The sequence below is a fragment of the Oncorhynchus mykiss genome, chromosome 9, assembly GCF_057628025.1.
Source record: "Oncorhynchus mykiss isolate SJ-2025 chromosome 9, ASM5762802v1, whole genome shotgun sequence".
In the NCBI taxonomy this organism is placed as follows: domain Eukaryota; kingdom Metazoa; phylum Chordata; class Actinopteri; order Salmoniformes; family Salmonidae; genus Oncorhynchus; species Oncorhynchus mykiss.
Window position 1 is genome coordinate 13,192,154 of NC_143030.1, and position 17,591 is coordinate 13,209,744.

General features: G+C 40.9%; 1 protein-coding gene across 4 annotated transcripts in view; it reads left to right on the plus strand.

The window, feature by feature from the left end:
• The window catches only part of LOC110532909 (rho GTPase-activating protein 6), a 131,829-nt gene that overhangs the window by 32,939 nt on the left and 81,299 nt on the right, over positions 1 to 17,591 (plus strand). The window contains exon 1 of one of the 4 annotated variants that reach the window (XM_036987295.2): positions 9,684 to 10,062. The exons of 2 other annotated variants lie outside the window; for them this stretch is intronic. The gene's annotated coding sequence lies outside the window, so the exon portion shown is untranslated. Of the gene's footprint in view, positions 1 to 9,683; positions 10,063 to 17,591 lie in introns of those variants that run through there. One more of the 4 variants, XM_090183505.1, reaches the window with a different exon arrangement.

A 17,591-nucleotide genomic window follows, 5' to 3' on the forward strand; every position in this document is an offset into this window, starting at 1 on the left:
TTAACATTATATTGATGCTAATCCTACTCAATTAACATTATATTGATGCTAATCATACTCAATTAACATTATATTGATGCTAATCATACTCAATTAACATTATATTGATGCTAATCCTACTCAATTAGCATTATATTGATGCTAATCATACTCAATTAACATTATATTGATGCTAATCATACTCAATTAACATTATCTTGTTGCTAATCCTACTCAATTAACATTATATTGATGCTAATCATACTCAATTAACATTATATTGATGCTAATCATACTGAATTAACATTATATTGATGCTAATCATACTCAATTAACATTATATTGATGCTAATCATACTGAATTAGCATTATATTGATGCTAATCATACTCAATTAACATTATATTGATGCTAATCATACTGAATTAACATTATATTGATGCTAATCATACTCAATGAACATTATATTGATGCTAATCATACTCAATTAACATTACATGTATGCTAATCATACTCAATGAACATTATATTGATGCTAATCATACTCAATTAACATTATATTGATGCTAATCATACTCAATTAACATTATATTGATGCTAATCATACTCAATTAACATTATATTGATGCTAATCATACTCAATTAACATTATATTGATGCTAATCATACTCAATTAACATTATCTTGTTGCTAATCATACTCAATTAACATTATATTGATGCTAATCATACTCAATTAACATTACATTTATGCTAATCATACTCAATTAACATTATCTTGTTGCTAATCATACTCAATTAACATTATATTGATGCTAATCATACTCAATTAACATTATATTGATGCTAATCATACTCAATAAAAAATTACAGACAACAACATATCCTATGTGTATACATTGTATAGGGTTAGCTGGTTCCAGACAGTGTATCCTATAGATGAGTTAGCTGACAGCGTCATGAAAACAATGCACACGCTTCAATGGGGAAGAAGTCTTTGTGTTGTTGTCATTCTGGATAGTTAGCAACAATGTCAAGAAACTTTGGAGAAATTGTGGAGAATGGGCTCTAGCTAATGGCTGGAGAGGTATTGGTGGAATGGTATCAAATACACCAAACACATGGTTTCCATGGTTTCCATGGCTTCCATGGTTTCCATGGCTTCCATGTGTTTGATGCCATTACATTTACACCATTTCAGCCATTATTATAAGCCGTCCTCCACTCAGCTGCCTCCAATGATAGAAATAGAATGAATAGAACTGGCGTCCCCATTCTAGTCAATGATGACATAATGGGTGGACTAGCGGCCATTGTTGATTCAACTCAACTGACATTACAAAAAAAGATTCCATTGCGTGTGCAACATTAGTTAACATCATTTGTATTACCATGGAAATTATAGCATTGCAATACCAGGCAGCCATTACGAGCGTACCCATGAGTTTACCAAACAAATTGCCAGGATTAGAGATTCCAAACCCATTAAAAAATATATATATTTCTATGTAAAGAACAGCCATTTTGGTCAGGGAGTTGGTCAAACATGGTATGCCAGTGCTGTGATAAAATAACACATCTTAAGAATTTATCTCTACTGTATGTTTGTTAGCTAGAGAGCTTGGGACTATACATTTCTTTCTTGTTATTTTCAATGTTGTCTACCTATATAGTACTCTAAATACCCCCAATTCATGTTATTAAGTTAATAAGAATACAAGGTAAAAAACAAACAGCTGACACCATTCAAACCAATGAAGGTTCAGAATTTCAAAGCCAAATGATCTCAGAATCATCTTTGTGCAGATAGATCCTTACAGTCCCAAGCTATCAAGCTAGCCAGACAGTTTTAGAGGAATGATTCCATAAACGCCACATATTAACTGCCAATACGCCAACATTCCAATGCAGTCAATTCACAGCCAGTTGATGATGTAAATGCAACAATTACTGATATTGTATCATTTAATAGCAGTCTCAGCTTTCCAAGAAAAATTAAATGGAGATATTAATGGTCTGTTCACATATATTTGATAGGCTATTTATACTAAAAATGTGTATAAAACTTGTATAAACTGTATTTATAATTATGTGAGCATGTTGGGACACGGAGGGTTTATGACATTGCCCCTCTAGTAATTTAATATGATCTCTAGGGACACAAACTTGTCTTGGCCAGTCCTTCAGTCACGTAGGTGTGTGGAAAAAGGCCAACACACCTGCAGTAACTTAATATCAACACTCTACCACTGTGACGTTAGTGTTTTGTGTGTGTGTGTGTGTGTGTGTGTGTGTGTGTGTGTGTGTGTGTGTGTGTGTGTGTGTGTGTGTGTCTCGTGTGTGTCTGTACACTGTGATGTACTGTGTGTGTTAACTCACCTGAGTTGTTCCCATTGCCGATGGGGTGTGTGGAGGACAGGTTGAGTTCTGTGTTGTTATTGACGACTACTCAGACAGGGCAAGGTTCATGCTTTCAACCATCAACCTACTTTTGAATGAGGGGACATGAGGACTTTAGCAGTCTGCTAAGGGCAGCTTCATCGGCAGCTTGAGTGGCCTTGACATCACTGAAACTTCAGAGGGGTTGGGTTAAATGCGAAATACACATTTCAGTTGAATGCATTCAGTTGGACAACTGACTAGGTATCCCCCTTTCCCTTTAACGTAGGGGACTGGTTCATACTGCTGGTTGTAGTGGTTGTAGTGATATGTAGTTGCACACATTAATCTGAAGGGGGCAGTAGAGTCAATGGCTGTCATTGGTTTGACGTTAGTTATAAGGGTCTGTGTTTTTTATGTGTCAAATATAATAAAACATTTTTGGTCACATACACATGGTTAGCAGATGTTATAGCGGGTGTAGCTAAATCCGTGTGTGTGTGTGTGTGTGTGTGTGTGTGTGTGTGTGTGAAATCCAACTCAAAGACAGCATGTTTTCTCAGCTCCTTCTCTCCCTGTCCTCCCCTCCTCCTCCTCACAAGCATTGAGGATTTACCTTGGTTTCACAGTAACAATAACAGATTTACCTTGGTTTCACAGTAACTTTGTGCAGTTACTGCTAACATGACCCCCATTTTCTCCAAAAACACAATACAGTAGAGGCAGGATACTTGTCCACATGATTAAGCATGTATTTAATGCAGCAAAAATGACATTAACTCAAGCCTTTTTACTTGGTAGGGCAGTATTGCTATATGGTGAATGATACATCAGGGTACATCAGGGTACATGCTTTCTATTGTTTTCTATACTAGAGGATCCTGGATGTCATTGCTTCCATGTCTGTTCACAGACCACTCTGTTCTGGGCCAAACAAACTGTTGAGTGTAGCTGCACTATTGCTGCTTTCATAATTGATCCACAATCTTCAGGTGTTTTTTACTTGATAAAAAATGACAGGACAAATACATTCGACTCTTAATGATGGAAAGACATATCCCGTCTGTTTCTATGGTTCGTATAGTACTCACATAGTGTTCTAGCGGTAGTTGTTATAACGACAAGACAAATTAAGAGTTTATATCCAAAACGCTACATCCACCAATTTTTCACAGATTTGTGTTTTTTTTCATCAGATATTATTGCTTACCTTCATGTGTGTGTAAAATATTACTGTTCTCAGATTTTTATATTAATCCCCCAAAAAATTGAAACGCTATATAACAATTGTTTAGCTGGAATGGAATGTTGGTGTCCTGTTTATTTGACTGTGATGTGGTTGTCTCAGCGAGAAATTTGAAGATAAAGGCCCTTACTGTAAGTCACTGGGTAGGAGTATCTACTAGGAGTATCTACTAGGAGTATCTACTAGGAGTATCTATTAGGAGTATCTACTAGGAGTATCTACTAGGAGTATCTACTAGGAGTATCTATTAGGAGTATCTACTAGGAGTATCTACTAGGAGTATCTATTAGGAGTATCTACTAGGAGTATCTACTAGGAGTATCTATTAGGAGTATCTACTAGGAGTATCTACTAGGAGTATCTATTAGGAGTATCTACTAGGAGTATCTACTAGGAGTATCTATTAGGAGTATCTACTAGGAGTATCTACTAGGAGTATCTACTAGGAGTATCTACTAGGAGTATCTACTAGGAGTATCTATTAGGAGTATCTATTAGGAGTATCTACTAGGAGTATCTACTAGGAGTATCTATTAGGAGTATCTACTAGGAGTATCTACTAGGAGCGTCTATTAGGAGCATCTACTAGGAGTATCTATTAGGAGTATCTACTAGGAGTATCTATTAGGAGTATCTACTAGGAGTGTCTACTAGGAGCGTCTATTAGGAGTATCTACTAGGAGTATCTACTATGAGTATCTACTATGAGTATCTACTAGGAGTATCTACTAGGAGTATCTACTAGGAGTATCTATTAGGAGTATCTACTAGGAGTATCTACTAGGAGTATCTATTAGGAGTATCTACTAGGAGTATCTATTAGGAGTATCTACTAGGAGTATCTACTAGGAGTTTCTATTAGGAGTATCTACTAGGAGTATCTACCAGGAGTATCTACTAGGAGTATCTACTAGGAGTATCTATTAGGAGTATCTACCAGGAGTATCTACTAGGAGTATCTACTAGGAGTATCTACCAGGAGTATCTACTAGGAGTATCTACTAGGAGTATCTACCAGGAGTATCTACTAGGAGTATCTACTAGGAGTATCTACCAGGAGTATCTACTAGGAGTATCTACTAGGAGTATCTACCAGGAGTATCTACTAGGAGTATCTACTAGGAGTATCTACCAGGAGTATCTACTAGGAGTATCTACTAGGAGTATCTACTAGGAGTATCTACTAGGAGTATCTATTAGGAGTATCTACTAGGAGTATCTCTGCTGTTAAACATAGTGGTGGGTCATTTTTGACCCATAAGAAAACACAGATGTTAAGTAGGTAAATATTTCAATATTCCTACAGTATCAAATGTGCAGACTGCACTCACTTCAGTCACTTCCTGATCTAGCAGTGTCATCTTCGATCCTTCCCGCGCTCTCTCTTTCTCTCACACACACAAACACACGCAAAGATAAACGCCCGTGACTTCTCCCATCTTCCTGCACCCAGCACATGTGTCTGTTTATGGAACAAAGTCATTTGAAAGAAGGAAAGACAAGCGGATGGACCCTACCTAACCCTAACCCTAAGTACAGTGTAACAACAGTGTAACAAGGACTCATTGCAATACTGGTTACACTGTAATTACTGGTCATTACTTAGTACTACAGCCACTGTAATGTCAAGGGGTTATGGTGGCGTAGTTGTTGCCCAATCATAGTAATCATAATCTCTGATACCCTATAAACAGGCACAATGGGGTCAATTACTGAAGACAGAGAGATTAACATACTTTAATTGAATCATGGGTTTGTTTGTTCACTGGTTCGTTTATTAAGAACATTCTCACAGTTCTATTCTAGAGTGTCCCAGTTCTATTCTAGAGTCTCACAGTTCTATTCTAGAGTGTCCCAGTTCTATTCTAGAGTCTCACAGTTCTATTCTAGAGTGTCCCAGTTCTATTCTAGAGTGTCACAGTTCTATTCTAGAGTGTCACAGTTCTATTCTAGAGTGTCACAGTTCTATTCTAGAGTGTCACAGTTCAATCTGGATTCAGCCCTTTGTAAGTGATTGTATTGATTACATTCCGTATGATTGCTCAACATTCCGTTCCCCTAACAATTTTAGCGAAGACATGTTCCAAAGACGATAGATATTTATGATTCCTGGCTGGATTTGACAATTGGTAGGCTCCTGAGAGCCATCTTGGTCAGATTGAGAGCATGTCTGTATTCCTGGATGGGTTGGGGAATTGGTTGACGAGGTAACATGACAATATCTCAAGGTGGTTTTTAATTAACCATGTTTTTAACCCACTAACAGCAGTAATGCGAGTAGCAGGTTTTAGACCTGATATGAGTAGCGTAGTTCAGAGCTACATAGGCCTGACGGCACGAGGTAAGACATGACACTCAATTCATTTAATGCACGCTCCGACAATAACACTGTGCTCCCAAGAACTCTAATGCTTCATGCCACAATGACTACCACCCTGTAGCACTCACATCTGTAATCGTGATGTGCTATGAGAGGCTGGTTATGGCATTAACTTCATCATCCCAGACACACTAGACCCACTCCTGCTGTTTGGGGTTTTAGGCTGGGTTTCTGTACAGCACTTTGAGATATCAGCTGATGTAAGGGCTATATAAATACATTTGATTTGACCTGTACTAGTTTCTAAAGACAGAACAGCCTATGGCTTGGGTGGCTATCTGCTTCCGCACTGCAAGGTGTGTAACGACTCTCGTCGAAAGGAGTGGACCAAAGCCCAGTGTGGAAAGTGTTCATGTTATTTTATTTTCAAAAAACACGCAAACAAAATAACCAAAGTGAAAATGAAAGCGCACAGTTCCGTCAGGTACAGACACTAAAACGGAAAACAAGATCCCACAAAACCCAAAAAGGAAAATGACAACTTATATATGATCCCCAATCAGAGACAACTATAGACAGCTGCCTCTGATGGGGAACCACACTAGGCAAAAAAAAAATAGAAATAGAACATACAAAGAAATAGAAAACATAGACTTTCCCACCCGAGTCACACCCTGACCTAACCAAACATATAGAATAATGAGGATCTCTAAGGTCAGGGCGTGACACGGTGCATGAATGTCTGACACCAACATTCTCCTGAAAAGCTTCTATCCCCAAGCCATAAGACTACTAAATATCAAATCAAATTTATTTAAATAGCCCTTCGTACATCAGCTGATATATCAAAGTGCTGTACAGAAACCCAGCCTAAAACCCCAAACAGCAAGCAATGCAGGTGTAGAAACACAGTGGCTAGGAAAGACTCCCTAGAAAGGCCAAAACCTAGGAAGAAACCTAGAGAGGAACCAGGCTATGAGGGGTTGCCAATCCTCTTCTGGCTGTGCCGGGTGGAGATTATAACAGAACATGGCCAAGATATTCAAATGTTCATAAATGACCAGCATGGTCAAATAATCACAGGCAGAACAGTTGAAACTGGAGCAGCAGCATGGCCAGGTGGACTGGGGACAGCAAGGAGTCATCATGCCAGGTAATCCTGAGGCATGGTCCTAGGGGTCAGGTCCTCTGAGAGAGAGAAAGAAAGAGAGAACATACTTAAATTCACACAGGACACCGGATAAGACAGGAGAAGTACTCCAGATATAACAAACTGACCCTAGCCCCCCCGACACAAACTACTGCAGCATAAATACTGGAGGCTGCGATAATAGTTGGACTAAATAGCAAATAAATTGGTTAAACGGACTAAGTTGACCCTCTCAGTATAGGACAAAACACACATCACGACAAGAGAGACACGACAACACTACATAAAGAGAGACCTAAGGCAACAACACAACATGACAACACAGCATGGTAGCAACACAACATGGCAGCAACACATGACAACACAGCATGGTAGCAACACAACAAGACAACAACATGGTAGCAGCACAAAACCTGGTACTGTTCAAACATTATTGGGGACAGACAACAACACAAAGGGTAAGAAGGTAGTTTGACAACAATGCACCACACAGAGCAGCTACAACTGTCAGTAAGAGTGTCCATGATTGAGTCTTTGAATGAAGATATTGAGATAAAACTGCCCAGTTTGAGTGTTTGTTGCAGCTCATTCCAGTCACTAGCTGCAGCGAACTGAAAAGGGGAGTGACCCAGGGATGTGTGTGCTTTAGGGACCTTTAACAGAATGTGACTGGCAGGACGGGTATTGTATGTGGAGGATGAGGGCTGCAGAAGATATCTCAGATAGGGGGGAGTGAGGCCTTAAGAGGGTTTTACTTTATTTAACTAATAAACAAACTTTTCTTAACTAATAAACAAACTCATAAAGACCAAATAGTATCAGTATAGTTGCTATTATCATTATCAGTGATTTAATAATAATTATAATAATAATTGAACCAAAATGTCTTAACCACCCTCCTCTCCTCCCCTCCTCTCCTCCCTCCTCTCCTTCCCTCCTCCCCTCCTCTCCTTCCCTCCTCCCCTCCTCTCCTCCCTCCTCTCCTCCCCTCCTCTCCTCCCCTCCTCTCCTTCTCTCCTCCCTCCTCTCCTTCCCTCCTCCCCTCCTCTCCTTCCCTCCTCCCCTCCTCTCCTTCCCTCCTCTCCTTCCCTCCTCCCCTCCTCTCCCTCCCTCCTCCCCTCCTCTCCTTCCCTCCTCCCCTCCCTCACAATGAGGCAGCTCTCCTCCCCTCCTCCCCTCCTCTCCTCCCCTCCTCTCCTCCCTCCTCTCCTTCCCTCCTCCCCTCCTTTCCTCCCTCCTCTCCTCTCCTCTCCTCCCCTCCTCTCCTCCCTCCTCTCCTTCCCTCCTCCCCTCCTCTCCTCCCTCCTCCCCTCCCTCGCAACGAGGCAGCTCAACTCCCCCTCCGTCTTTCCCCTCCTCCTCCTCTCCCCCTCCCTCTCTTTCCCCTCCTCCTCCTCTCCCCCTCCTTCTCTTTCCCCTCCTCCTCCTCTCCCCCTCCCTCTCTCTCCCCTCCTCCTCGTCTCCCCTTTCCCTCTCTTTCCCCTCTTCCTCATCTCCCCCTCATTCTCTTTCCCCTCCTCCTCTCCCCCTCCCTCTCTTTCCCCTCCTCCTCCTCTCCCCCTCCCTCTCTTTCCCCTCCTCCTCCTCTCCCCCTCCCTCTCTTTCCCCTCCTCCTCCTCTCCCCCTCCCTCTCTTTCCCCTCCTCCTCCTCTCCCCTCCCTCTCTTTCCCCTCCTCCTACTCTCCCCCTCATTCTCTTTCCCCTCCTCCTCCTCTCCCCCTCCCTCTCTTTCCCCTCCTCCTCCTCTCCCCCTCCTTCTCTTTCCCCTCCTCCTCCTCTCCCCCTCCCTCTCTTTCCCCTCCTCCTCCTCTCCCCCTCCCTCTCTCGCCCCTCCTCCTCCTCCCTCTCTTTCCCCTCTTCCTCATCTACCCCTCATTCTCTTTCCCCTCCTCCTCTCCCTCTCCCTCTCTTTCCCCTCCTCCTCATCATCTCCCCTCCCTCTCTTTCCCCTGCTCCTACTCTCCCCCTCATTCTCTTTCCCCTCCTTCTCCTCCTCTCCCCCTCCCTCTCTTTCCCCTCCTCCTCCTCTCCCCCTCCCTCTCTTTCCCCTCCTCCTCCTCTCCCCCTCCCTCTCTTTCCCCTCCTCCTCCTCCTCTCCCCTCCCTCTCTTTCCCCTCCCCCTCCTCTCCCCCTCCCTCTCTTTCCCCTCCTCCTCCTCTCCCCCTCCCTCTCTTTCCCCTCCCTCTCTTTCCTCCTCTCCCCCTCTCTCTCTTTCCCCTCCTCCTCCTCTCCCCCTCCCTCTCTTTCCCCTCCTCCTCCTCTCCCCCTCCCTCTCTTTCCCCTCCTCCTCCTCTCCCCCTCCCTCTCTTTCCCCTCCTCCTCTCCCCCTCCCTCTCTTTCTCCTCCCCCTCCTCTCCCCCTCCCTCTCTTTCCCCTCCTCCTCCTCTCCCCCTCCCTCTCTTTCCCCTCCTCCTACTCTCCCCCTCATTCTCTTTCCCCTCCTCCTCCTCTCCCCCTCCCTCTCTTTCCCCTCCTCCTCCTTTCCCCCTCCCTCTCTTTCCCCTCCTCCTCTCCTCTCCTCCCCCTCCCTCTCTTTCCCCTCCTCCTCCTCTCCCCCTCCCTCTCTTTCCCCTCCTCCTCCTCTCCCCTCCCTTGTCCTGTCACACTGTTTACGTGAAGTGATTCCTTGGCAGCGAGACACTGCCGACTGATTAACTCCAGCAGATGGAGTGAGCAGATCTCTCTCTTCCTCCTTCTCTCGCTCCATTTCTCTCTCCGTCTCTCTCTCTCTCTCCGTCTGTCTCTCTCTCCATCTGTCTCTCTCTCTTTCCACCCTGTGTGTTCCCTCATGCCCCATTTGGAGTGGACAACACACACCCGCTTTTGTGTCTCCACTGCGTGAGTTCGACTGAGTGTGAGCGCTAGGCGTCTCTACTGAGTGTGAGGCTTTGAGCGGTAGCTGAGCAGACTGCAGGACACATTTGCTCCCTGTCAGCTTGTCTCTAAGCGGACTCACTGACTGGATCATCCCACTGATTCCCCACCTACAGGTATGGTGTCAGTCTGTGTGTTTATTGTTGAGACTAATTTACTTCAATTAAAGTGTGTGTGTCGTGTTACTAGGTCCTCTCAAGTAAGTGTGTGTGTGTTCAGTAGGTATGTTTGTTCAATATGTCTGTGTGTTCAATATGCCTGTGTGTTCAATATATCTGTCTTCAATAAGTCTGTGTTCAATATGGCTGTGTTCAGTATGTCTGTGTGTTCAATAAGTCTGTGTGTTCAATAGGTCTGTGTATTCAATAGGTCTGTGTTTTTTACTACTGTTTCTAGAGCTGTTTGTAAGTTACAAAGTCTGACACAATTGTCGAGACTCATTCTCTTCAGTTGAAGCGACTGAGTGTGTATTAGTTGTGTCACAAGTTTTTTAAGGTATGGAGTGTGTGTGTGTGTGTGTGTCTCACAGAAAGTGTGTGCGGTGTATTAAAGCTGCAGTCCTTCATGGTGAAACAGCCATGCATGTAATTACAACAACACTCACATGTTAGTCATTTAGCAGATGCTCTTATCCAGAGTGACATTTTCATACTGAAATACAGTTTCAAAATACAATCAACACAGTCTTCGCCCTGCTTGTCAGACCTTAAGTATCCAATCAACATCAAAGATAACAGATATCTGTATCCAATCAACATCAAAGATAACAGTTATCTGTATCCAATCAACATCAAAGATAACAGATATCTGTATCCAATCAACATCAAAGATAACAGTTATCTGTATCCAATCAACATCAAAGATAACAGATATCTGTATCCAATCAACATCAACATCAAAGATAACAGATATCTGTATCCAATCAACATCAACATCAAAGATAACAGATATCTGTATCCAATCAACATCAAAGATAACAGATATCTGTATCCAATCAACATCAAAGATAACAGATATCTGTATCCAATCAACATCAAAGATAACAGATATCTGTATCCAATCAATATCAAAGATAACAGTTCTGTATCCAATCAACATCAACATCAAAGATGACAGTTATCTGTATCCAATCTACATCAAAGATAACAGATATCTGTATCCAATCAACATCAAAGATAACAGATATCTGTATCCAATCAACATCAAAGATAACAGTTATCTGTATCCAATCAACATCAAAGATAACAGATATCTGTATCCAATCAACATCAACATCAAAGATAACAGATATCTGTATCCAATCAACATCAACATCAAAGATAACAGATATCTGTATCCAATCAACATCAAAGATAACAGATATCTGTATCCAATCAACATCAAAGATAACAGATATCTGTATCCAATCAACATCAAAGATAACAGATATCTGTATCCAATCAACATCAAAGATAACAGATATCTGTATCCAATCAACATCAAAGATAACAGATATCTGTATCCAATCAACATCAAAGATAACAGATATCTGTATCCAATCAACATCAAAGATAACAGATATCTGTATCCAATCAATATCAAAGATAACAGTTCTGTATCCAATCAACATCAACATCAAAGATGACAGTTATCTGTATCCAATCTACATCAAAGATAACAGATATCTGTATCCAATCAACATCAAAGATAACAGATATCTGTAGCCAATCAATCCCTTTGGAAAACCTGAACGTGTGTCTTATGTCAGGTTGTATTGATCAAGCTTGATGGAAAGAATTTGACTAGGATTCATTTTAAATTCAATATGACTTCCTCAACAGTAGAGGAAACAAATAAAGTGAAATACATAGCTGAAATTCAGACGGAAGTCCTTGGGTATAGAGTGAAAGGCTTTGTTTAAATCAAATACTCCTACATGTGACTGATAAACAAACTAAATTAGAACAAGTCAACCAGAGATATTCTCAGGTTAGTTTAGTAACCTCCATTGATTTTAGAGATCAAATCTCTAACCCCGGAAGGAGTAGGCTTGTCTCAGAGTTCCCGTGCTTGTCTCAGAGTTCCCGAGCTTGTCTCAGAGTTCCCGTGCTTGTCTCAGAGTTCCCGTGCTTGTCTCAGAGTTCCCGAGCTTGTCTCAGAGTTCCCGAGCTTGTCTCAGAGTTCCCGTGCTTGTCTCAGAGTTCCCGTGCTTGTCTCAGAGTTCCCGAGCTTGTCTCAGAGTTCCCGAGCTTGTCTCAGAGTTCCCGTGCTTGTCTCAGAGTTCCCGTGCTTGTCTCAGCGTTCCCGAGCTTGTCTCAGAGTTCCCGTGCTTGTCTCAGAGTCCCCGAGCTTGTCTCAGAGTTCCCGAGCTTGTCTCAGAGTTCCCGTGCTTGTCTCAGAGTTCCCGTGCTTGTCTCAGAGTTCCCGAGCTTGTCTCAGAGTTCCCGTGCTTGTCTCAGAGTTCCCGAGCTTGTCTCAAAGTTCCCGTGCTTGTCTCAGAGTTCCCGTGCTTGTCTCAGAGTTCCCATGCTTGTCTCAAAGTTCCCGTGCTTGTCTCAGAGTTCCCGTGCTTGTCTCAGAGTTCCCGTTCTTGTCTCAGAGCAGCGCGAAATGGTGCTAAAATAGTTGTAGGCTTTGGCTTCTAACTTCCATATCCTCTTTAAATAAATAACACCTACACCATTTTTAACAATATATCTACAAATATTTTTTTCAATGATATGACTCTCAGCCAATAATTACATGTGGATTGGAGGACTAGGCATTTTCTGTTAGGATCTATGAGAATATCTGAGAATATCTAAGGGGCTTTTATATAATTCTAAATGAATTAATAACAATAATTGCTTTGTTTAAAATGTAACGATATTTGGGAGATTTCGTTCTCATTAAACCTAGAGTGAGCGAGAAAAAGGCCATTCTTGAACATGGGGTGAGACATTCTCACTCATTTGTAAATAACGCCAGTTTGTTATTTAGAATGATTTATTTCTGGAGAAACATAACTTGATTATTTAGCAGACATCACTTGCTTATATTCAGTCAACACATATTTTAAGAATATCATGGAATATTTGAACATTTTCTTATATCCATGCTTGTCTCAGAGCAGTGTGAAACGGTGCTGATATAGACAGCCACAGTGGGAAGGCGATGTATTCTGTGTCCGCTCGTGGTATTTCTCTTCCGTTACACATCCTTGGAATAATAGAACAGCATAACGGTCCGGGCTGTGCCTGGTGAACCGTTGGTCAAGTTCTGTTGTCAGAAGAGGAATGGAAATGTCAGGGTGAACCCACGACCTGATGAACCCGCCAGGTATGTTGACTCTGCCTGTCACAGCTGGAGTTCCAGGGCTCACAGGTGTGCCAGGCATGGACTGTGACACGGGTTCCGTCCCTCGCCCTTTTCAACGCGTGAGTGAGTCAACAATTCCAATGATTCGTCTGACAAACAAATAACCTTGCGTCCTGCAGGCCCAGACATGGATCAAAGCTGGCGAGACATTCAATAACATCTTCACAGACAAATCAACCGTGACCCTTGAGCAATTTGCTCAAAATTGCTACAGAACAAAAGGAAGGAGATCAAGAAGATTAACGAAACCATAAAGATGTTGATGAAGTGCTCTTTTGAGTTAGAAATGTAACACTTTAGAGAACTTAAGCATCGACTACATTGCATGATGGGCTACATCTTTTATTGTAACCACAATGTCACACATCATTTGTTTCTACCTTTCCAATTACTTTTAGAGTTTGGGATTTACAAATGTGCGCTTTTAATTATTAGTTACATTGTTTTAGTTTCGAACGTGCAAACTTTTTTTCTTTAAATGATTGTTTTATGTAGGATGCCACATTTTGGACCAGTTGGCCTCATTAAAAAAAATACGACTTCTATTAGGCTGTTAAGTGTCATAGCCTACCTCAGACAGTTAACTTATTTTATATAGGTCTAGGTTCCGAAGAAATAGACTCAACTGTTTTTTTTTCTTCCCCAGAACAGTAACCGTGTTTAGATAGATACATAGGTAGATGTGGAAAGATAAATACAAATTATTTGTTGCAAGTTGGGGAATGGAGGGGGGTTCACACCTAGCTCGGCTATTATACAATTCTTTAGTAAAGGTTGAATAGTCTATTGTTCAGCTAATAGCCCATCCTGCTACGCTAATAATAATACGTTTCCCCCTTTGCACGTTAAAGATTCCAATTGATGACGTATTTTTAGCCACAATCGGCCCCAACCCCTATGAATACATTAGGGCACAGTCGATAGCACGCGGGACTTCGGGCTAGAATGTTGAGGGTTAGAAACCTGCTTTTTTCCTTACAGTGTTATGCTGGTCTTCAGAGCAAATAGCCTGGATTGTTACTCCCATCTGGTTCCTCTCTCTCTTCCACGAGTCATTCAGCACGCTTCTGGGCGTGCTGGCAGGATGTACTGTTTTTTATTCTGTATATATGAATTACAAATCAGCCTTTAACTAGTTAAATCATGTTTCTAGTCTATTGCAGAGTTACAATGTGTAACCATTGATGTCCCAGGAGCAGGAGTGGTAAACACTGTTGAAGTGTATAAATGTAATACATACATGCAGATACAGCATCATTCAAAGACTGGAATTTGATACTCCTGGTATTGGATAAAGAACTAGAATAAGATAAGATAAAGACTGGTATCCTGGTATTGGATAAAGAACTAGAATAAGATAAGATAAAGACTGGTATCCTGGTATTGGATAAAGAACTAGAATAAGATAAGGTAAAGACTGGTATCCTGGTATTGGATAAAGAATAAGATAAGGTAAAGACTGGAGTTTGATACTCCTGGTATTGGATAAAGAATAAGATAAGGTAAAGACTGGAGTTTGATACTCCTGGTATTGGATAAAGAATAAGATAAGGTAAAGACTGGAGTTTGATACTCCTGGTATTGGATAAAGAATAAGATAAGGTAAAGACTGGAGTTTGATACTCCTGGTATTGGATAAAGAATAAGATAAGGTAAAGACTGGAGTTTGATACTCCTGGTATTGGATAAAGAATAAGATAAGGTAAAGAAGGGAGTTTGATACTCCTGGTATTGGATAAAGAATAAGATAAGGTAAAGAAGGGAGTTTGATACTCCTGGTATTGGATAAAGAATAAGATAAGGTAAAGACTGGAGTTTGATACTCCTGGTATTGGATAAAGAATAAGATAAGGTAAAGAAGGGAGTTTGATACTCCTGGTATTGGATAAAGAATAAGATAAGGTAAAGACTGGAGTTTGATACTCCTGGTATTGGATAAAGAATAAGATAAGGTAAAGAAGGGAGTTTGATACTCCTGGTATTGGATAAAGAATAAGATAAGGTAAAGAAGGGAGTTTGATACTCCTGGTATTGGATAAAGAATAAGATAAGGTAAAGACTGGAGTTTGATACTCCTGGTATTGGATAAAGAATAAGATAAGGTAAAGAAGGGAGTTTGATACTCCTGGTATTGGATAAAGAATAAGATAAGGTAAAGAAGGGAGTTTGATACTCCTGGTATTGGATAAAGAATAAGATAAGGTAAAGACTGGAGTTTGATACTCCTGGTATTGGATAAAGAATAAGATAAGGTAAAGACTGGAGTTTGATACTCCTGGTATTGGATAAAGAATAAGATAAGGTAAAGACTGGAGTTTGATACTCCTGGTATTGGATAAAGAATAAGATAAGGTAAAGAAGGGAGTTTGATACTCCTGGTATTGGATAAAGAATAAGATAAGGTAAAGAAGGGAGTTTGATACTCCTGGTATTGGATAAAGAATAAGATAAGGTAAAGAAGGGAGTTTGATACTCCTGGTATTGGATAAAGAATAAGATAAGGTAAAGACTGGAGTTTGATACTCCTGGTATTGGATAAAGAATAAGATAAGGTAAAGAAGGGAGTTTGATACTCCTGGTATTGGATAAAGAATAAGATAAGGTAAAGAAGGGAGTTTGATACTCCTGGTATTGGATAAAGAATAAGATAAGGTAAAGAAGGGAGTTTGATACTCCTGGTATTGGATAAAGAATAAGATAAGGTAAAGAAGGGAGTTTGATACTCCTGGTATTGGATATGACTGAAAGAAACATGCTAAATAGAGATTTTTGGAAATTAACTTTATGACAAAAAAATATGCACAATCGATTGTCTCTACATTAACTAAAATATTCCTCTCAATTCTACATGTTTTGTTTGACTCGTTATGACGTTATACATACTTACATTTGCTTCCACCGTAATGTTTTTTTCAGGCATCTTTGCTGAAGAAAGTCACCAGGGACAGGTGGCTCACGTCAAATTTGTCATTCGAACCCCACGGAACCACTTGGTCATATAAAAACCGTGTGACCCGAATGCATAACGAGTGCTCTAACTCCCCCTTGTGGTGGTCTGGAGCAATGCAGCTGTGACGCAGGGTACCTCTAAGTGCCGCGGTGCAAGCTCAAAACTTTTAGAGGAGGAACCACTGTATGTCTGTTGGTTTGTTTCTCTTCCACCAAGCATTGTGGGTAAACCTCTAAAAACGTCTCTAAAATGGAGGCATTGTGTCTGTTCTCCTTTGATACGTTTGGAACTCAGTGTTAGTTTAGAACGCTGATCTTTTCATCCATAGAACACACTCACAAAGACGTTCTCTTCTTCCACTCTTGAGATGTTGTGTGGATTCTAAGTGAGTAGCCTGGTCCCAGATCTGTGTGATCTTTATTTAACTAATCTAATCTAAATCCTGACTGTTGTTGGCAGAGTATCCCAGATCTGTGTGATCTTTATTTAATCTAATCTAATCTAATCTAAATCCTGACTGTTGTTGGCAGAGTATGCCAGATCTGTGTGATCTTTATTTAATCTAATCTAATCTAAATCCTGACTGTTGTTGGCAGAGTATGCCAGATCTGTGTGATCTTTATTTAATCTAATCTAATCTAAATCCTGACTGTTGTTGGCAGAGTATGCCAGATCTGTGTGATCTTTATTTAATCTAATCTAATCTAATCTAAATCCTGACTGTTATTGGCAGAGTATGACAGATCTGTGTGATCTTTATTTAATCTAATCTAATCTAATCTAAATCCTGACTGTTGTTGGCAGAGTATGCCAGATCTGTGTGATCTTTATTTAATCTAATCTAATCTAAATCCTGACTGTTATTGGCAGAGTTTCCCACATGTCCTCAGAGAGAAGTTGGCTGAAACACAAACAGACCTGGGACATTGCAGGTTAGAGTTTTTTACTCTGTGTAAACTTGATCATAACATGACTATTGTTTTCATTGTAGGTTATGGTATCATAGTGATGGTCAGAGAGGAGTTGGCTAAAGTACAAAACACATACATACCTGTCCTCTGTCTAATTGTTATGCCGTACAACAATTGTCATGAACATTGGAAAAAACCCTCAGGGTAGTTTCCATAAAAATGGCTTCTTTCCATCCTCACTTTTAATGGTTATGGCTAGAATGGATCCAGCTTTTTGTCAAATTGAGGTCAAATCTTTTTCTTTTTTTTGCATTTTAGCTAACCTTAACCCTAACCCTTGTCCTAACCTTAACCTAATTATCCTAACCTAAAACGTTAATTATCCTAACCTGCTACATAAGGTTTCCTAACCTGCTAAGAAAAGTCAAATCTGACTTGAATTTGACAA